At 50.8% G+C, this 22,409-nt stretch overlaps 1 protein-coding gene across 4 annotated transcripts in view; it reads right to left on the bottom strand.

The window, feature by feature from the left end:
* The window catches only part of SRC (SRC proto-oncogene, non-receptor tyrosine kinase), a 50,888-nt gene that overhangs the window by 21,462 nt on the left and 7,017 nt on the right, over positions 1–22,409 (bottom strand). For all 4 annotated transcript variants that reach the window (XM_059406976.1, XM_059406975.1, XM_059406977.1 and 1 more), the window contains exon 2: positions 11,836–11,904. The gene's annotated coding sequence lies outside the window, so the exon portion shown is untranslated. The remainder of the gene's footprint in view (positions 1–11,835; positions 11,905–22,409) is intronic.

Below are 22,409 nucleotides of genomic sequence, written 5' to 3'. Positions count from 1 at the left end.
CAGAATTTCCTCTGGGAAACCGTGGGTGGGGAAAAGTACTCTTTTTTTTTTTTTTAAGATTTTATTTATTTATTTGACAGACAGAGACCACAAGTAGGCAGAGAGTTAGGCAGAAAGGCAGGCAGAGACAGAGGAAGGGAAGCAGGCTCCCTGCTGAGCAGAGCTCAATCCCAGGACCCTGGGATCAGGACCTGAGTCGACGGCATAGGATTTAACCCACTGAGCCACCCAGATACCCCAGGCAAGGGCTCTTGACTGGTTGAGGCCTTAGGCAAGATCACTGGCCCTGAGCACCGAGCCCAGGTCTGCAAGATCTCCTCCCTACGGAAACCTTAGCCAGTTCCTGTACCCCCCAGGCCTCAGGCTTCCAGGCTGCACAATGTGGGCACAGCCAGCCTGCTCCCCGGGGACCATCCAACTCTGAGAATGTGGGGCTGGAGAGGCCAGGAGGAGACCTGCTCAACAGCTCCAGGGATCACCAGGGCCTCCTGAGGGACTGGCAAACAGGCCTGGGGACAAAGACCAATTTCTATGGCAACCCAATCCACAGGGGTCATATGAGCACTCATATAGCCCATGTCCCATGGGTCCTACTGACCCAGTTTCCCGCAGCCCCAGGCTTGATGAAAGCTGGGCCCCAACCACGGCATCCCCTACCCAATGGCTCCCTGGTACAGCATTCACAGCCCTGACCATGCAGCAGGTGATATGCCAGTTAACAGAGGGACACAAAGGTGAACTGGCCAGGCCTTGTGTCCAAGGACACATGCGCTAGCAGAACACTTGTTTGTGGGACTCTCAGAGCAAATAAAGAGTATATTTTTTAGTTATAATTTTCAAAAGTTTTTAAGTGATAGAACTCTCTAGGAGCCTGAACTTTCTTTAGAATGAACTAAATGATGAAGGGTAAGCCCCCTGTCACTGGAGGTAATCAAGGAAAGGAGACAGAGTCATTGGTTGGTGTGCTATGGCAAAAGAGGGAGAGCCAGGCCTGGACCTTGAGGACTGCCCCCACCCAGCACCTAGAAAATGCATGTTCCCTCTTGGGAGGGGTTGAGGGAAAAAAGACAGCTCTTGGTCCTAAACTCTTACACTGACCAATACCACTCCCAGTAGGGCACTCAGAAAAAGTATGAGAGAGCTTTTAAGACCCAGGAAAGGTGGCCTGGTCTCCGGTTGCAACACTTTTCAGTTTGTGGGGTTTCTGTTCTGTTTGTTTTTGGTCTTTGTGGTTAAATCTGATTATCTAAGTAACACGTGTTTGTGGAGAGGCAGGCATGTGGTGGTTAAGAGCTACAGTACCAGAGTGTTTGAATCCTGGCCCTGCCACCCCAGCATGGGACCCTGTGCATCAGTTTCCTCCTCTGTCAGTTGGGGAGAACAGCAGTGCCCTTGCCACAGGGCTGCTGGGAGAACCAGCAAGGAAGGCATACGGAACACACTCAGGACAGAGCGGCATGTTGCTGGCCCTGCTCCGGAAGACAAGCAGCTGGGCATCATGGGATTGTATGATGGTAAACAAAACAGGGCTCCATCTAGTGCCCTTGCCCATGCTCCCTGGAGGCAGGCCTCGGTCATACCCACCTCCACCTCCCCAGGGTCCAGGACGGTCCTGGCATCTACTAATTGTTCTGGAAATATCTGCAGACCAGACAAAAGATGAAATGAGCACAGATACGATTTGCCTCCTGCTTTGTTCCTACGACGCCACACTGTGGACACCAAGTATCACTCCTGGATATTCAAACACTCCCAGGGCCTGGACCTGGGCGAGGCCTTGCTCCAAGCAGTCTACAAATCCTCATTCGTCCGATTCTCATGATAACCTAGAAGGTAGATACTAGCCGTGTTCTTGTTTTACCCATGTGCAGACTAAGGCACAGGGAGGTTGAAGAACTTGTGCAAGGTCATCCCTCGAGGGTGAGAGGGGACAGGGAAACACACTGGGCAGGCAGGAATCAGGGGATGCTCATGGGGTCTGCTGAGGGGACTTGTGGGCCTACCTCACCCTCAGGACATCTCTCCCGTGAAACTAGCCAGATGCCCTTGGTGGATGAAGCATGGGAGAACAGCCCAGCCTGTTCTCCTGGAAAAAGCCAGAAGTTCCAGCTTTGACAAAGCAGAGTGTCCTCAAGGAAGGACAGGCATATTTCAGGTGGCATCTAGTCCCTGCAGGGCTGCTGCTGTGCTGTGTGACCTCGGGAGAGACCACCCTCCCAGACCCCAGGCTCCTTTTTTTTTTTTAAATATTTTATTTATTTATTTGACAGACAGAGACCACAAGCAGGCAGAGAGGCAGGCAGAGAGAGAGGAAGGGAAGCACGCTCCCCGCTGAGCAGAGAGCCCGATACGGGGCTCGATCCCAGGACCCTGGGATCACGACCCAAGCCAAAGGCAGAAGCTTTAACCCACTGAGCCACCCAGACGCCCCCAGGCTCCTTTCTTAAGGCAGGACTCTGTCTCCTGGCCTTTTGGTTCTGGGGCCCAAACTCCAAGTCACCATGACTTGCCTATTGGAGAAGAACCAATCCCCACATCTCTTCCGCCACTTGCACACTCTGAGGTACAGATAGACCCTTGGCAGGTCCAGGGGAAGTGGTGAGGCCTCCACGCTGGGGTGCCTGAGGTTCCCAGAGGAAGGAGGCCCCTTTCCTCCAGGGAGCCACTCCTAACCTCAGGCTCCCGACCGCAGTCCCCAGCCGGCCAGCAGCACTTCCCTCGCACCACCCCAGCCCTTCACGCTCCAGGGGTCCCCAACTGACTTGGTGTCTCCCCATAAGGCTGTAGCTCTAGCCCCACGGCCCGTGTCACCATCTCTGTGCTGGTTCTCCCAAGTCCCCAAGTCTTCCTCAAACATCTCCCTCCCCCAGTCCCACACTGGTCCCCTGGGCAGGGCACGTGTCTTCCAGGGCCTGGACACTGGAGTCCGGCCAGCAGGTGCACCCAGCTTCCTGCAGCCAGGGGCATCTCTGTAAACCACGTGGACAACGGGGGCCTCCTCTGTTTGGCGCGCTCCACGGAAAACCGGAAATGGTCTATGTGCTCGTGAGAGGGGGGCCGGGTGAGCATATGACGCCTGTGCACCGCGGGGACAGTCACACAGCTAACCAGCCGGAGCCGGAGCACAGCGTCGCCAGAGGGAGAAATCGGCCAGTGCTGAATGTCCTCTGGGCCTCTCAGGACTTGTTTCCTCAACTGGAAAAGGGGGGACAACAACAATCCCTACGTCCCGGCGTCGGTCAGAGGACTAAACGAGCTGGCGCTTACCATGGGCTTGGTGCTGTGCTGGCGTGGAGTAGGCATGAGTTACTGTGGTTCTAGAAAGGAAGCTGGCATGTGCGTGTGTATGTGTGGTTGCGAGAGCATGTGCGTCTACTGTCCAAGGTGCAGAGAAAATTCTGGAAGGATTCCAAATGCTTCACAGTATTTCATCCAAAAGGTATGGGACAGGGAGAGGAAAATGCCTTTTTTACTTTATATCATATCATGTGACATTTAGAATTGACATTGTCAAGAATTGTTTTTTAATCAGACACACACACACACACACACACACACACACACACTGAAGAGCTTCCCATGACTCCCCTCTGGACGAGGCCCAAACTGCTCTCCGGGGTCCACCAGGCCCTGCAATTGGTGCTGTTGTGCTCTCCCATGACCCCTCCGCTGGGGGGCACCACACTCTCCCTTCCCTCCTGACCTGCCCGTGCACCCTCCCCAGGCAAACAGACCCTTACAACATCCAGAAGAGTGTGGGCAATAAACTGCTGTTCGCTCCCAGTATACCCGCCCCTTCCTCCCCTACTCTGAAGAGCATCACCTCCACTTCTTCTAAGGGCAGAGGGAGGCCGGGGGATTAGGACTTGAGAGTGAGGAATCCAGTCAGGCCTGGGTTTAAATCCTGCCTCCACTGCTTACTAGCAAAATCTTGGGCAAGTCACTTTGCGCCTCAGCTTCCTTATCTTTACAATGGGGATGATAGTACACCTAACATCAGAGACTCAAACGAGAGAGGCCATGTGCCAGGCACAGAACAAGTGCTTAAGAAACAGCTCACAGCGGTGTTTTCTGTCATTAGTAACCTGGCAGGGAATAAGAGGAGATAGGTGTTAGGTTTCAAGGCCTTGAATGCCAAGCATAGAGCTGAGAACTTTACGTGAGTGTCCTGACAGCACAAGGAAGTAGGGACTGTAACTGTGCCCACTTAACAGATGGAACCACGGTTCAGAGAAGCCAAACCTTACCTGAGGCCACACAGCAAGTGAGTGTACCAGGGCTGGGACGCTCGAGGTCTAGGAGAGTGGCATCAGAAGGCACCTCTGGGGGACACCCCCCACCATGCAGACAGCCCCCATTGCCAGGTGCACCCACCACTCCACCAGCTCCGCCTCCCCCACACAGAAGCAACACAGGGCTCAGAGGCCAACCTCTGACATCACTGACCATAACTCTGGACCTTCCAGGAAAACAGAAGCATCACAAAACTCCAGGCTTAGAGCTAGAATGCCAGGTTCAAGTCCAGCTTGCCAATTTCTAGCCAGGCAGCCCCAAGGGGCCTTAGTCTACCCCTTCTCAAAAATGGGAATCAGTGTAATTGTTCCCACATAACTAGTCTTATTGTAAGAAAAACATAGAGGTGGGGCACCTGGGTGGCTCAGTGGGTTAAAGCCTCTGCCTTCAGCTCAGGTCATGATCCTAGGGTCCTGGGATCAAGCCCCGCAACAGGCTCTCTGCCCAGCAGGGAGCCTGCTTCCCCCACTCTCTCTGCCTGCCTCTCTGCCTACTTGTGATCTCTTTCTCTGTCAAGTAAATTTTAAAAATCTTAAAAAAAAAAAAAAAAGAAAGAAAACATAGAGATAATACTTATAGAGGGCCTAGCAGATAGGAAGTGCTCCATAAATATTAGCTACCATCATCATTACTGTGCATGACCTTTTTTAGATCCTTGCTCTTTTTTTTTTTAAGGTTTTATTTACATATTTATTTTAGAGAGAGAACGTGCACTTGAGCGAGGGGAGGAGCAGAGGGAGAGGGACAAGCAGACTCCACCCTGAGCACAGAGCCCCAGATGCAGCTCAATCTTACAAACCTGAGATCAGGACCTAAACCAAAATTAAGAGTCAGGCTCAACTGACTGAGCCACCCAGGCACCCCAGATCCTTGATCTTTTGTAATCACTCTTACAATGAGGCAAAGGCTTCCCAGACTCCTACTACGTGCCAAGCTCAGTGCACAGCCGTGGAGGGACTATCTGTTGGGGTTCATTAGGAGCCCAGGCCTAGAAAAGCCACTTCACGGGGAAAAAGTCCAAGAAAGATGAGCATGCCCACTAGTTAACCTTGCTCTGAGATCCTTGCCAATCCAGTGAGCTAAGAATAAGAAATGGAAGTAATAAAATGAAATTAGAAAAGAGAAGACAAGGATCATCATTTGCAAATGTTATCAGCACAGGCCTGGGAAATCTAAGAGAATCTGCTGCACAACTATGAAGCAAAGAGCAAATTAAGTAAAGTGGAAGGAAATTAAAAGTTAACACCCCCAAATCAACAATGTATCTATACACCAGCAGCAATCAGAAAATAAAAGCAAGGTAGTCTTGATTTTAGCTCAGGTCATGATCTCAGGATCATGAAATCAAGGCCGCATCAGAGCATTAGGCTCTGCGCTCAGCTCGGAGTCTGCTCTGCTAGAGGATTCTCCACACCGCCCCCCACCGTCTCCCATGGCCCCTCTCCCACCTCACACTCTCTCTCTCACTCTCTCTCAAATAAATTAACAAATAAAATCTCTTTTAAAAAAGAAAAGAAAGGGTCGCCTGGGTGGCTCAGTTGGTTGGACGACTGCCTTCGGCTCAGGTCATGATCCCGGAGTCCCAGGATCGAGTCCCACATCGGGCCCCCAGCTGCATGGGGAGTCTGCTTCTCCCTCTGACCTTCTCCTCGCTCATGCTCTCTCTCTCACTGTCTCTCTCTCAAATAAATAAATAAAATCTTTAAAAAAAAAAAGGAAAATAAAATCAAAGAAAGCTTAGCATTATGAAAATATCAATTCGTCCTAAATTCATCTCACAGTTTAATGTGATCCCAATAAAAACCCCAGCAGGGTTTTTTTTTTAATCTAGGTATATCAATTTTAAAGTTACAACTAAAAGTAAATGTAGCCAGAAAAATCCTAAAAACAGTAATGGCGGGAAACAGCCCGACCAGGTAGTGAAAATTACTGTAATTAAAACTGCGTCGGGGCATCTGGGTGGCTCAGTCGTTAAGTATCTGCCTTCAGCTCAGGTCATGATCCCAGGGTCCTGGGATAGAGCCCCACATTGGGCTCCCTGCTCTATGGGAAGCCTGCTTCTCCCTCTCCCACTCCTCTGCTTGTGTTCCCTCTCTTGCCATCTCTCTCTCTCTCTCTCTCTCTCTCTGTCAAATAAATAAAATTAAAAAAAAAAAGAAAAAGAAAGCTCTGTCCTATCAGCACAAAAACAGGAAAACCAATGCAACAGAATGGGGGGGGGGTCCAAAAATTTCCCAAAACCTACAGGGATTTAACACATAACGAAAGTGGCATTTCATGCTGGTGCAAAAAAAGGTAGATTATTTTTAAGATCGAGCTTAGATCAATGACCTGCCATTGGGAAACAAAGTTGGGTTTTAAACTTATTCCATATGCCTATAAATTCCAGATCAATCAGATTTAAAACACACAAAAATAAAACCAAAAAGCTTAGAAAGGGGGACAGAGAATAAATTTTCTAATCTCAAAATCAGGAACACATTTCTTAATACCGGACAAAACCTAAAAATCGTTCTTAAAATGATATATCTATCTACATAAAAATCTAAAATGTCTGCAGGGCTCAATAAATATAAACAAATGCAAAAGGCAAGAAACAAACTAAGAAAAATATTTGTCACCCATATGAGAGACAAGGGTTATCCCCTTTATATATAATAAACTCCACAAAATAAGAAAAAATAATAATAGTCTATAGCAAATGAAATGGCTCTTCAACATATGACAAGACACTCACCTCACTTATAAGATTATGCAAATTAAAAGTACACAATTTCCCCAACCACAGCAGAATACACATTCTTCTCAAGGGCAAATGGCACACGGAACATTCCCTGGGACAGACCATATTCTAAGTCATTAAGCCTTAATAAATTCAAAAGGGGTGAAATCATAAAAAGTATGTTTCCAACCAAAATATGATGAATTAATAAATCAATAACAGGAATTACAAATATGTAAAAATTAACACACTCCTCAATAACCAATGAATCAAAATCATCAAAACAATAGAAAATGCTTTGAGGTGAATGAAGATGAAGACACAACATATCAAAATGTATGGGATGTAGTAAAAGTAGAACTTAAAGCTTAACTTATAGCTATAATTGCCTATCTTAAAGAAGAAGAAAGAAAAAATAAATGAAAAAGAGGAAAGATTGCAAACCAATAACCTAACCTTCCACCTTCACACAATAGCAAAAGAAAAGCAAATTAACCCTAAAGCAAGTAAAAGGAGGGAAATAAAGATTAGGGCAGAAATTAAGGGCATAATTTGCGACGACGAGTATAGAACTGAGGATGTTATGCTTAGCGAAATAAGTCAATTGGAGAAAGACAACTATCATATGATCTCCCTGATATGAGGAAGTGGTGATGCAACATTGGGGGTTTGGGGCATAGGAAAAGAATAAACAAAACAAGATGGGATAGGGAGGGAGACAAACTGTAAGAGACTCTTAATCTCACAAAATAAACTGAGGGTTGCCGGGGGTCTGGGGGAGGGGAGAGGGTGGTGGGGTTATGAACATTGGGGAGGGTATGTGCTATGGTGAGTGTTGTGAAGTATGTAAACCTGGTGATTCACAGACCTGTACCCCTGGGGCTAATAATACATTATATATTTATTAAAAAACAAAAAAAAAATTATTTAAAAAAAAAGAAAACAAACAAAAAAATTAAGGGCATAGAAAATAAAAAAACAACAGAGAAAATCAACAAAACTAAAGGTTGGTTCTTTAAAAAGATCGACAAAAATGGGGCGCCTGGGTGGCTCAGTAGGTTAAAGTCTCTGCCTTCGGCTCAGGTCATGATCCCAGGGTTATGAGATTGAGCCCCGCATCAGGCTCTCTGCTCAGCAGGGAGCCTGCTTCCCCGCCGCCCGCCCCCCGCCCTTTCTGCCTGCCTCTCTGCCTACTTGTGATCTCTGTCTGTCAAATAAATAAATAAAATCCTTTAAAAAAAAAATTGACAAAATTGACAAATCTTTAGCTTCACTGAACAAGAAAATCAGAGAGAAGACTCAAATTACTAAAATCAGAAACAAAAGAGAGAACAAAACTATAAACCTTATGGAAATAAAGAAAGTTATAAGGGCATGCTATAACTACTCCAACAAATAAGATAATTCAGATGAAAGGGACAAACTCCTAAAAAAACACAAACTACCAAACTACCAAAATTAAGAAGAAATAGGAAATCTGAATAAAGCTAAAACAAGTAAAGAGATTGAATGAATAATCTTAAAACATCTTACAAATAAAGACCAGATGGCTTCACCGGTGAATTCTACCAAACAGTTAAAGAAGAATTAATATACCAAGTCTTTACTAGGAACAGCACCCTATTACCAAAACCAGACAAAGACATCATATTAAAAAAAAAAGGGAGGGGGGGAGACAACTACAGACTGCTATCTCTTATGAATATAAGATATAAAAGTCTTTTAACAAAATACTAAAAAACTGGATTCATCAACACATAAAAAGAATTATACATCATGACCAGAATACAACGTTGGTTTAAATGCCTAAAAACTAATTAATGTAATATGCCAACCAAATAGAATAAAGGACAAAAAACACAATAATCTCAATAGATGCAGAAAAGGTTTTTAATAAAATCCAACACTCTTTCATGATAAAAACACTCAACAAATTCCCTGGAATTTCCTGAATCTGATTAAGGGCTTCTGCAAAAAACTCTCTCTAATATCATACTTAAAGGTGAATTGCTGAATGCCTTCCCCCTAAGATCAGGAATAACATAAGGATGTCCACTCCTACAACTTCTCTTTAACACTGTACTAACACTGCCCAGGCAGGGCAATAGAGAAGAAGATGAAATAAAAGGCAACCAGATTAGAAAGGAAGAGGTAAAGCTATCTCTGTTTGCAGAAGACATGATCTTGTATACAGAAATTCCTAAGGATTCCTATAAAAAATTATCAGAATAAACAAGTTCAGCAAGGTTGCAAGGTATAAGATCAATATATAACAAATAAATTATATTTCTAAACACTAGCAATGAATAATCCAAAAATAAAATTAAGAGAACAATCTACAATATCAAAGGAACACTTAGGAATAAGAGTAACCAAAGAAGTACAAAATTTACACTCTAAAAAACTTCAAAAACTGTTGAAAGAAATTAAAGAAAATCTAAATAAGTGGAAAGACATCCCACGTTCATGGACTAGAAGTCTAAACACAGTTACAGTGGCAATATTCCCCAAATTCATCTACAGACTCAACATAATCCCTATCGAAATCCCAGCTATCTTCTTGGCAAAAATTGACAAACTGATCCTAAAATTCATATGGAAGGTCAAGGGACCCAGAATAGCAAAAACAATCTTGAAAAAGAGAAACAGAGCTTAAGGGCTCATTCCTCTCAATTTCAAAAGTTGAGGTGAAGCTCCAGTAATCAAGACACCATGGGGACACCAGGCTGACTCAGATGGCAGAGCACACAACTCTTGATCTCTCATGGTGTGTTAGGGCCCCACGTTGGGGGTAGAGATTACAATCAATCAGTCAAATCAATCAGTCAATAACACCATGGTACTAGCATGAAGACAGATGTATAAATCCATGGGAGAGAATTGAGGGACAGAAATAAACCCTCACATTTATAGGGAATTGAGTTTTGGCAAGAGTGCCGACACCACACAACAGAGAAAATACAGTCTTTTTCAACAAATGGTGCAGGAAACACAGGATATGCACAAGCAAAATGTGGAAGCCTTAAAAAATTAACTCAAAATGGATCATGAACCTAAATACGCAAAGTAAAGCTGAAAAAAAAAACTTATAAGAAAATCTATGTATACGTTTCATGGCCTTGTATTTCCTAGATATGATACCCCGAGCATTAGCAACAAAAGAAAAAATGGATAAACTGGATGCCACCAAAATTAAAATCCTTTGTGTCCAAAGGACACCATCGAGGAGGTAAAAAGAATTCACAGAATGGGAGAAAATACTTGCAAATCTTATCTGTGATAAGGGACCTATACCTAGGATATATAAAGAACACTTACAACTCAACAACAAAAAGACACATGACATAATTTTAAAAAATGGGCAAAGGATCTGATTCTCCAAAGGGGAACTACAAATGGGCAATAACTATATAAAAGATGTTCAACGTTATTAGTCATAAAAGAGATGCAAATCAAAACCACAATGAGCTACCCCTTCACACCCAGTAGGAAGGCTATAATTAAAAAGATAACTGGAAGTTGTTGGAAACGTGGCTGATGGGAATGTACAGTGGTGTTGCTACTTTGGAAAACAGCCTGGTATTTCCTCAAAAGATTAAACATAGAGTTACCATTATGATTCAGAAGGTCTGCTCTAGGTATGCACCCAAGAGAAAAGAAAACCTTCACGTAAAAACCTGTACGCAAATATTTATAACATCATGATTCGTAATAGTCAAAAAATGGAAACCGCCATATGTGCAGCAGCTGACGAATGGACAAATAAAATGTGGCCACTATATCCAGACAATGGAATATTATTTGGCAAGAAAAAGGAATGAGGTACTGATAACATGCTATGACACGGATAAACCTTAAAAACATGATGCTAAGTGAAAGAAGCTAGACACAAAAGACCACATTTATAGAAAAGGTCCAGAATCGGCAAATCTATAGAAACAGAAAGATTGGTTGTTGCCTGGAGCTAGAGGAGGAACATCTGAGGGGGAGTGGGGAGTGACTAATGGAAACACAGCTTCTTTCTGGGGTGATGAAAATGTTCTAAAATTGATTGTGGTGATAGTTACACAACTCTGTGAGTATACCAAAAACCATTAAACAGTACATTTTAAATGGTTGAATTGTTTGATATGTGAATTATATCTCAGTAAAGCTGTGATATTTAAAGACAAAACACTACAGCAGAGGGCCACTGTTCAACTATTAGATTGCCAAAGACCCCAAAATTCTACAGCAACCCACCTGGTGAGAGGGAAGAAAGACCAGGGGATGGGGGTGAGCATCAACACAACCCACCGGAAGGACCATCTAACAATCGCCATCAAAATTATGACTGCATACACCCTCTCACCCCACATTTTGGGATCAATCCTCAAGGTATCGTCCCACATGGATACTAAGTGTATGACTGAGGGTCTCCATCACTGAACTGTCTGTAAGAAGAGACTGGAAACAACCAAAGTATTCTTCACGAATTAAATAAAGCATGGTCTCCAACCACACAACGAAGACTAAGCAACCATAAAAAAGAAAGCAGCACCCAACAATCCCCAACGTACGCCGTCAAGAAAAAAGTTATACCACAGGCTACGTGTGTGTATGTGTGTGTTACACGTTTATTCACGCCTCTCCATCTCCCTGAAAGGACACACCAGAACCCCTCCCAATGGTTGTCTCTGGCAAGGAGACCTGGGTCCAAGAAAGGTTTTTACCTGTCTTCCTTTATACTTTGAATTTTTTTTTTTTTTTACTCTGTGTGTGTGTGTGTCTGTGTGTGTGTGTGCTTTTTCTTTTCCTTTCAGGAAAAACCACAGGCTTACCTGGTCTTGAATCCTGGTGCTCTCTCTCTCATAGCTGGCAAAGTCCCCTCGCTTCTCTGAGCTTATGTTCTGCAAAGAGAGAGATAATCGTATCAGCCTTCAAGGTTGTTGCGGAGGGGCAAATAAGACAGCCCATGCACAGGGCTCTCTGCTGTGCCTGGTGCCCATTCGGGGCACGGTCCTTATTGTTTATTAATAGGTCACCCTCTACACCAAGGTGGACGGTACCAGGTGGCAGCAGGGGGCCTTGGACCACACGTGCAGAGCACTGGCCATCCTCTTGACTGGGAGAAGCCGGGTAAGGCTTGCTGGGAGAGGCAGCATTTGAGAAGGACTTCAAGAATGAGAAGGAGTTCCAGAAGCAGAGATGACTGGGAACAATGCTCCTGGGCCAAGGGAGCCGTGCACTCGAAGACCTGGAGATAGGAAAGCCCTGGGTATCCACTCAATTGCACTTTCGTTGGTTCCTTCCACTAAGCTTAGCTGAGCATCTGCTAGACACCGACCACTGTGGTGAGAAAGACAAGACAAAAGCGAAGGGGCTAAACCTTCCAAGGGAGGAGTTATAGTGATGGGGACATGGAGGGACTGGGGCAGAACCGCACATCCTACTGCTCAAAGAGCAGACCAGGAAAAGGAGGCTCAGAGAGGGACAGGGGTAGCCTAAGATCACACAGCAGGATCTCAACTTCTGAAAAGACCTCCACCCTCTCCCTCACCCCGCAGGCCTGGAGAAGAAAATGCCCGCAGGGGGTCCTCCTGATGTGCACCCCTCAGAAGGTGGACAGATACCATCTAAACTGGAGGGCCCACGAAAGGAGAGACAGTTGGTTCTCGGATGACAACAACGGCCAGTTGATGAGCAGAGAGACTCCTGTGTGTCAGACATCATACTAAGAACGGCATTTCGAGCATGAAGCCTGATGAGCCCACAGCAGCCCTGTGTGGCCAGACCTGTTTGGCAGATGAGAAAACTGAAGTATATGGAGGTCATGGTGCTTGCCGAAGGTCACAGAGCCCATAAGACACAGCAGCCACAAGTGGACTTGAACCGTCTGAGTTCTGTGACCTCATGTCTCAAGGACCCACCTCCAAGGGAGCCAACAACAGGACCAGTATCAGTGGTCACAACCCCTCTCAGAAGCACCCAAGCTGGGAGCTCTTCAGCCACTCCAGGAATGTCTCCTGATAACAGCGACCCAAGCAGGGGTGGGGAAGAATGGGCGGTGGAGGTTGTATCAGGAATGTGTTGGGGTGGAGGGGGAGGAGGTGGTGGGGAAGTGAACAGCCCATCGGCAGCCATCAGTCCTGTCTCTAGAGAGAGGGACTGGAAAGACACTATCAGGCACCTACCCGAGCCAGGCGGGCTACCACATAGGGTAAAGGGGGCCCTCCACCACAGCCCACAGGCAGACCCTGGATAAATTAACCAAAGCCTCCTTTGGTACCACGGAGATGCCCATGGTCATCCCCAGGCAGCTGCAAAGGCAAATGAGCTAACCGACGCAGAGCCCGGAGCGCACAGGCCACGCTTCATAAAAGGGGATGTCACTGTTGAGAACGTGATCACTTCCATTATTGCTTAGTTCCCTGGGTCTCATCAGGACCCAGCTACGCAGGGGCAATCAGCCCTGTCTTGCAGGGGAGGGGACAGATGGAGGCTCAGAGAAGCCAAGTCAGGTGCCCCGGCCACCATCCGAGATAGAAGTGGGTCCTCGGGATCCTGGGTCTCCGGGCCCTAGGCCGCCATCAGCCCTTCTGTCCAAGGCCACTGGTCCCAGCTGGCCTCCGGCAGGGAGTCCATGCACTGGGGACTAAGCAGGGCTCCACGGCCAGTCCACTGTCCATACAGGGAAATGGGAGGCCAGGACAGGGGGAGTGGCTGATGTATGGAGTGGCCACATATGGAATGAACACGGGACCCTTCTGAACCTCTGAGGCCGGGTCCCCACCTGACCCCCCACCCCGTCCCTCCTCACAACAGCCCTGCGGGGAAGGTGCCACCAGCACCGCCCTGTCCACAGAGGAGGCCGGAGGGACGTGGCGAGGGTGTCAGTCCAACGCTCGCATTTCACGAATGGGGGCTGCCTCCCGTTCCAGGCTCCCCTCCGTCCTCCCACACCTGAACGGAAGCTCCCCGCGGGCAGGGGTCTTCACCTGAGTCCTTCTTTCCTTTCATACTCGCGAAAGAATCACCTATCAAACACGGGTGTGTTCCCACAGGTGGTTTGGAATATGGAAAGGGTTCTGGCTGCAGACTAGGGGGATACGAACAATGACAGTAGGAAAAGCTAGTACTTATTTAGGATCTACTGGGTACCGTTCTCATTATCCCATTTATAAATGAGAAAACGGACACACACCAATTAAACAATGGGACGAAAATCTCTTAGCAGCTCACTGACAAGTCCCTCCATCTCGGAGCTTCTGCCTACAGGGAAGGCCCTGAGGAAGGAGCCTTGACTGGGCTCTTCTTGGTAGGATCTAGGGCCCCCTTGGCTCCCTCAGCAGAACTCAGTGCCATCAACTGATCCAGTGCAGGCTGGAGGGGTGGAATGGGGCATGCTGATGGCCACGTTCCCCTCCCCCATCCTCCCACCCAAGGTTCACACTATCCCTTCAAATGTTCCCAAAAGCCCTGAACTGAGCCACGACCACACTCATGTTACACGTGAGGATGTCAAGTCTCCAGGAAGCTGCCAAGCCAGGAAGTGGAAACCCAGATGCCAACACAGATCCAGGCGATACCAAAGACCATCCTGCCTCCACAGAACCTATAAGGAAGCATGGGAAGGGCAGTCTAGGCGGGTTGGCACAACATGTGCCAAGATCCTGAGGCAGGAAGGCCAGATGTACAGGGGGTCATTGCGTGAGAGGTCTGGACTGCGTGGGTCCCGGCTTAACTGGGTCACTGCTGGTGTCTGGGCCGGGCCTGAAGAGGTCTGAAGCAGGCCCTGAGAGAGATAAGTCTGGCAATTTAGATCAGAAAGGTCTGAAAAACTGAGAGGGGAGACCATCAAAGTTTTCTCAGGCCCCTGAGGGTATGTGATGGGGCAGGTAAGGTTAGTGAGTTTTCATCACACAGTGATCCTATCAGACCACAGTAACCTCCAGTTCCAGCAGGCTGGAGGGACAAGAAGGATCCTAAACCATGGTGGACTTCCCTGAGGAAGGGACATCACAGCTGAGGTCCAAAGGCTGGGCAGTGTGTGAAAAGAGGCAGAGGAAGGATGATCCAGGCAGAAGGGCCTGCTTGGGCAAAGGCCTAAAGGTGGGGTCATTAAAAGAAAGGAAGGGAGCCAGTCAGTGTTCAGTAGGTAGCTTCAGTCTCCCTAGCAGCAAAATGGGCAAAAAGACAGGCACACAGTGGGTGGCTCCAGTGTTCCCATGTCCACTTCCCACCATCCCCCATATCAAAGGCCTAAGAGATCAGTCACTGGAAAGCTGCTGCTGGGTCCTCCTGCCCATGGGAGCATCTTGGGGCTGGTAAGGTTCCCCTTCAACCCTACTCTGGCTTCTACCCTAGAGGGTAGAAGCAAGGCCAGCGGGTGAGCAGAGGAGGCCACAGTCCCCATGCTAGGGAGCCTCTGTGAGACGTCCCCCTGGGGACGCAAGGGGCGCCCAGACCGGCGTCACAGAGCCAAGCGAGTGTGGCCCCTGACCGAGGGTGTGGGCACGGGGAGGGTGAAAGTCTTCAGTCAGAATCGCTGTGTGATCTCAGATAAGTCACACCCCATCTTGAGGCCCGGTGTCTGGACCTGGACAGACGCCCTGGCGTGCCAAGGCTTCCTTAGCAGATACCACTCCCGACCCCACCGTCACCCCGTGCCATTGAGACTTCAAGTTTTGTTCTCTCCGGGCTTCTCCAAGGTCAACCCCTCCGGGCTGCCAACTGCCCCACCCCGACTGGCGGACGGGCCTTAGGGGGACAACTGCCAGCCGGCAGCCTCTGCCCACTGCACTCAGGGGCTCACAGTGTTCATGAATCCCTGCCAGCAGCTCTGCTTCTCTGCTCTGGGAACACAGAGTGCCCCCTCCTCGCTGCCCACACCCAGGCAAGAACTCCGCGAGGGACACGAGTGGGCAGGAGCACCTGGTGGCCTGGTCCCCTCCACACAGTCAGCTCTGAGCTCCATCCCCTCCCCCAACCGTGAGGCCCACACACAGGTGCCCCCCCACCACCAGATGCGTGGCTTTGGGACGTCCAGCTCTCCCTTTACTTAACCCATAAAATGATGCCTCTGTCAGACCCGAGCGGGGGAGCCTCGGAGCCTGAGGCTGATGATGGGCAAGATGGGCCTTAAAGCTTCTCCCTGCAGCTCGCAGGATGGAGGCTCACTGCTTTCTCCCTCCTCCCTACCCCTCGGCCCTACCCTCAACTCGCAACCATGTAACCCCTCCCCCAGGGCTTCCCGACCTGCCCCCCTTGACCCTCACAAACTCTAGTACAAGGAGGGAGGGATGAAGGGAAGGGGAGAGGAAGAGCCAGGGGGAGGGAGGGAAGGATGGATGGGTCCCACCCGGGGCCTGGGACAATGGAGAGGTACAGGCCTCAGTCCTGGGTCTGTCCTGCCCCACAGCCTACACCCCAACCAGCCCCATCTCCTGCCACCACCTGAAGGGTCCCTGTGGCTGGGCTTCTGACCTCCCTGACCTACACAGGGCAGTGGGCAAGCCAGAGACAACTCCAGGCCCCCAGCCCCACTCAGCACGGGCCCAGGCATAGTACGGGGTCCAGGCACAGAACAGGGACCAGGGGATGTTTGCTGAGTGAGCAAGGAGCGAAGGAAGGGGAAGCCAGGCCATCCATGGGCCAGGACTGCCGCAACATGTCTGGTCCCGTGCTCGTGGAACAGACACGCTCGGGGCTGGCAAGCCTCAAACCGGCTCCGCCAGTGCAGCCGGGGCGGAGCGGGGGCTGCAGGCTCGGGCTGGCACCAGCCGAGGGGTGCAGGGATGCTGCTGGGGGCAGGACCCGCAGCCCAGGGAAGGCAAAGGCTAAGTGGACCCTGGAGCTCCCACTAACCCCAGCCCCACAGAGACAGAACCATTCCAGCCCCTGCCGCTCTCGGGTTTCTTCCTGGGCAGGAAGGGGCCCTCTTTCCCGACTCCAGGCCCTGCCCCGCCCTGCAGAGGGCAGGATCCCTTCCCGCTAGGACCTGCCTCCACCTGCCCACAGCCTAGAAGCCCTACAGGGAAGGGCAAGACCAGGAAATGAGTGGTGCAGGAGAGGGCCGAGGCAGCAGGCCACCTGGTATAAAACCCCACTCTGTTCCCAGCTGCTTCATGGCCAGCTTCCCTAGGGACCAGGGGAACCCTCAATCCTCTGGTGTGGAGTCACCTAGAAGACTACCTGCTGATTACTTCATGTTTACTCTATGCCTACCACCAGGCCTGGTACTTGACACGCCTCGCTTTATCTGGTCCTCCCAGCACCGCTAGGAGCTAGGGACCCCCAGCAGAGGAAACCGAGGTCCAGGTCACATGGCCAGGGAGAGCCCAGGCCCCTGACCCCACGCCGGAGGTCACTGAGCAGCCTCCCTCTCCCCAAGGTAGTTCAGGGCAGGAAAGAAATCTCGGTACCCCCAGAAATCTGGAGCTGGAACTGGGGAGGCAGGATCCATAGTCCTCAGATCCACAGATCCATGGAGTCCCAAGAGGGCAAGCGCCAACCCTGCCTGGCTGTGTAACTCAGGCAGTGGGTATACCACTTTGAGCCTCAGTTTTCTTATCTGTAAAATGGGCAGGGTCTTGACCATTTCACCTCATGTGTAGGAACTGGACGGCTCAGTCCAGCCCTCAGGACACGGTGAAGGAGGCACTGGGAATTTGTGCCTCCAGATGGGCTGGGGAGAGGAAACGATCATAAACCAGAAACCACAGTTGTCTGTGACAGGGACTCAGGCCCTCATCACCAGCAGCCCAAGAAAGGAGAGACAACGGCCCCTGCCCCCATGCAACCCAGTTCCGAGTCCTGTTGGTCCACCCCCAAACACATCCTGAAGCCACTTCCTCTCACCATGGCCACCCCCCTAGTCCCGGCCCAGTCTCCTCCTCCAAGCTGGCCAACTGGGGGCAGAGAGCCTTTCTGGAATGTCAGTCTTAACCACCGCTCCCGCTTCACAGCCCCAACAACACAAAGGACAAAGTCCTCCCAGGGACCTCCCATGGCCTACAGAGGACTCTCCCAGGCCCACCCCCTTCTGATCTGCTCACACTGTCCACTGTTTCCCCTTTCCCTGAGAACCCAGGGCACACGCTCACTCGGGCCTTTGCCCCCGCTGCTCCCTCTGCCCAGAGCACGCGGTCTCCAGACCCGTCCATACCTCCCTCCTTCACTTGCTTCAGGTGCTTTACTCAGACGTCACAGGCTCACAGGGCCTTTCCTGGCCACCTGCTTAAATGGCAACACACCCAACCAGCTCTGCCCTCTCTTTGAGTCTCATTTCAAAAGCTACCTCCTCACACAAGACCTCTCTTGACCTCCCCCAGTCCAGGCGAAGACCTTCAACTTCTCCTTCCTAGCACAGCCCACAGTTCTGATGACACAGCTCACGGCCAGAACGCCCAGCTGAGGGGAACAGGGACCACTCCTGTCTCACAGCTGAATGTCTACAGCACGTGGAACGGGCGAAACAGTCACCAGCTGGGATGCGTGGCTACCACCTGGCCAGAGTGGACACTAGCCGAAAGCACAGGACCTAGCATGGGGTGGATATCTGGTAATTACTGAACGGGTGGATGGATGGACAAATGGATGGACGGATGGATGGATGGATGGATGGATGGATGGATGGATGGGTGGATGGGTGGATGGATGGACAGAGAGATGGCTGGACGGACAGATGGATGGATGGGTGGACGGATGGATAGACAGATGGATAGGTGGATGGATGGATAAGTGAACAGGGCACACACAGGGGGCTTGGGACTTGCCAAGGATGCCCAGGCCCCTGAGAAGGTGGCCCAGAGAAGGGACAGATCCGCCCGAGCTCACCAGCCAGGCTCTGGCCTCTGCAGCTGCAGCCAGCCCAGCCTTTCCTCCTGCACAGCGCGACTTTCATTTCCCATCTTCTCTGTCTGAGGAAGCTCCTTCCCCCGGGGGAACTGGATGAGGAGGAGGGGCGGGTGGCCCCAAGAGGGGGGGCTCCCAGGCTCCATCTGTCCCACCACAAAGGGTCTTTGTCTTCAGTGCCTCTGCTGAGCCCAGGCAGACCAGAAACCACCCCTCAGCCGCCCAGCAGGTCCCACCACCCTGGTCAGCCAGACCAGGGGCGAAAGCCAGACCCCAGGGGCAGGCACGGTGCTGGGCGCAGCCCTCTGAAATCTCATTCAGCCCTAGAAGACTCTAGGGTGACCCCCATTTTGCGGATGGGGAAACTGAGGCTCAGAATGGCAAAGATACTTTGCCAAGGTCTCCTGGCCCACAGAGAACAAAGCTGGGTTTCAAACCCATGCCCATCTGGCACCAGAATCTTCAACCACGGTTCTCAACCCACCTCATCTAGAGTACAGACACTCTGGGTTCAAGAGGGGGGAGGGGCCTTTCTGGAGGCAGAAATGGACAACGATGCCTAGCCCTGCACCCAAGTGGGGAGACCTTTGCCCTGGCAAGGTTTACCAACAAGGCAGGGAGGCTGGGCCCTGAACCCAGAGCCCTTGCCCCATGCCCCACCCATGTCTCAGGCACCTTCAGAATCGGCCAGCCAGGCCCCAACACGTCTCCACCACTTCCGGCCAGGCGGGCTTCTGCAGGGAAAGGATGTCCAGGCAGGCAGAGCAGGGGCTGAGGACCCCACCCCTCACCTTGCTGCTCCCCCATCAATCCCAGACCTGCCATTTGTCTGGCCGGTGCTCACCTTCTCTCCAGGGCCACCTCACCAAAGCCACAACGCCAAATGAATCAGTTGTGCCCAGCAGCCTCTCCTCAGGCCCAGGGACAGCACGGAGACTCCCCAAGCAGGTGCTCAGGGCTCTCCATGGACGGGCACCAACACCTCTCAAGTCAAAACCCCACCACTTTGTGGGGTCCAACAAGAGGAGCTGTTCATCCCACACCTTCAGGCCTTGGTTCAAGGTCCATCTCCCCACAGAGAACTATCCCATCCTTTCAGGTATGTTATACACTGCTTCCTCCAGGAAGTCCTCCCTGGTCTGCTCCCTCCAAGGCCCCAAACCAGCCTCTACCTTCTGCCCCAGATCAGGGTTCTTGATCCCTATCTGGAACCCCAGCCTCCCTGGACTACCTTCACTTGGCAACAGTAACTGAGCACTGAAGAGCCGGATCTGACCCTCTCTATGTCTTCCCTTCACACCTTCAGCAGGAGGCCTCAGCAAAGCCTGGCAAGGTACTGAGGTCTTGCCTGGTTAGTCTAGTCACCCTCTAACTACCTTGTACATGAGCTGACACTCCCCACCTTCCCAAGCTATGCCTGCACCCACCAGAGGAGTTCCTACCTCCAGATCTTCACCCAGGCTCTCCCTTCTTTCTGGCATGCCCTCACCACTTTTTCCCTTGTGAGCTCCTGCTCATCCTTTAAGACTAAAGGTGGCACCTCCTCTAGGAAGCCCTCCTGGCCTTGTAATGGGCTGCCACAGTTCCTACAGTGCCCACCCTGTGGTACGGCAATGACCCTGATCATTGTACGGGCTGGTCCCAGGGTGCAACCCTTGGGGTCTCCAGACCCCAGCACAAGGCCCAGACACCAGCAGTGGGTCATCAAGAGTCCAGCTGCCAATCCCTACCCAGAGAACCCAGGGACAGAGGCCAGGAACAACTCCCAGAGGCGGTAATGAGGCCTATTTTGCCATGCTTTCCACAGATCTAAGGTATGGGCGGAGTGGTGGTGGGGGGTGCCTTCTGCAAATGGCCAACTGGTAACCAAGCCCACGTCGTTTCTAAAACTAGGGCACAGGAGAGAAACGGGAACAGCAGAATTGTCCCCAAATAGAACTGTGGCTCATCTGGTTCCAGGGCCTTCGGGAACACCTGGCAGGGAGGGGGGTGGGGAGAACAAGTGGCTGCTCCCAAGGCTCTGAAAGGAAATCTGAAGTTTGGAGGGCAGGAAGGTCAAGGTCACTACAGTCATTGCTGACACCCTGCCCCCTCCCCTCGGAGTCAGTCCAGTTCCTGGAAGATGGCAGTCCAGTCCCACTTACCCTCCCCTAACTGCAGGGTGTTCCCTAAACTGTCCTAACTCTGAGCCTTTGTTCACTTGGGTCCTCTGCCTGGAATGCTGTTCCCCCTTCTTACCAGAGTCCTGCCCATGGCCATAACCATAACCACTAGCTGAGGCCTTTCTCTAAGCCTGGCGTGGGCAGAAATCTGGAAGAAAATGAGCTTATCCAGTCTTCCCAGGAGCCCAGTGAAGAAAGACGTCTGCCCCCATGTCACCAATGAAAAACTGAGGCTCAGTAAGAGAAGCCACTTGTCCAGGGCACACAACAGAGGCGGCAGGTGGACCAGCTGACATGGTAGGACCCGGGTGCTGGTAGCCACAGGGCCCCCGAAAGGCCTGGCCGAGCCTGGTTCAGCCTCCTAGGCAGGCCCAGCCTTGAGAATTCTGCATAATTCAGGGACAGAGTGCACAGGGAACAGCCCCCACCAGACTAGACCAGAGCCCTCACGTCCCCCAACCCCCACCCTAGGGTGGCTGCTGACTAAGAAACCACACTGGTTTGACGTGACAAAACTATCTCCCCCCACGATAGGCACAAACCCACTGTACAGATGAGAAAACTGAGTCCTGGGAGGGAAGAGTTTCCCCATCTGGAAAGTGGAATCTGCCCCCAGGAACCTGACATCTCTCTGTGGCCTGGTGGATGCTATTTCCTTTCTCTCAATCTCAGTTTTCCTATCTGGAGCATCTGACTGTCAACCCTTTCCTCTTCAAGTTGATACAAATGATAAGAAAACAGCAGCTAAACTTTGTTGAGGGCGTACGACGCCCTGGCTTTGCTAACAGCATGCACACCTCACTTGATCCCTGGAACAAGCCCACGACTTACATCCTTAGGCCCATTTTTCAGGTAGGGAAGCTGACACGCAGAAAGGTAAACTGACTCACTACAGTCACACAGCTTGTGGGTGACAGCAGTCAGAGGTAGAGGAGAAGCCCTGGGGTTGGGGGCTGGTAGCTTCCCAGAGCAGTCTCCTGGCCTCGCCACCCTGAGAGGAATGCCAGGGCGGGGCTGTAGGAGAGTCAGGGGTCAGACAGGAGGCAGAGGAGGGCTTGGCCTGGATGAGGCGGGGCTGGCCTGTAGAGTTCACAGGGTCCTGAGTGCAAATTTGTGAACTGCGTGACCCTGAGCAAGTCTCTTTGCTTGTCCGAGCCTCAGTCAGGTGAGAGGGGTCCAGAACGGCGGCCCTGCGGGATGCTGGGAGGACCAGATGCAGGCACTCTCGGGAACAGACCCAGGGCCCAACCATGCGCTGAGGGCGCCAGTGACTTCTGAAGGAACCCCAGGGGCCGGTCACCATTCTCTCAGGATCACAGCTGCATCTCGTTCTCCACTCAGAAGGGGTGGGACCGTGGGCACAACCTGTCCCTGAGTCCTAGAAGGAACCCTCCCCT

The sequence above is a fragment of the Mustela nigripes genome, chromosome 7 (assembly GCF_022355385.1).
Source record: "Mustela nigripes isolate SB6536 chromosome 7, MUSNIG.SB6536, whole genome shotgun sequence".
NCBI lineage: Eukaryota > Metazoa > Chordata > Mammalia > Carnivora > Mustelidae > Mustela > Mustela nigripes.
This window is presented reverse-complemented; position numbering and strand designations above follow the sequence as displayed.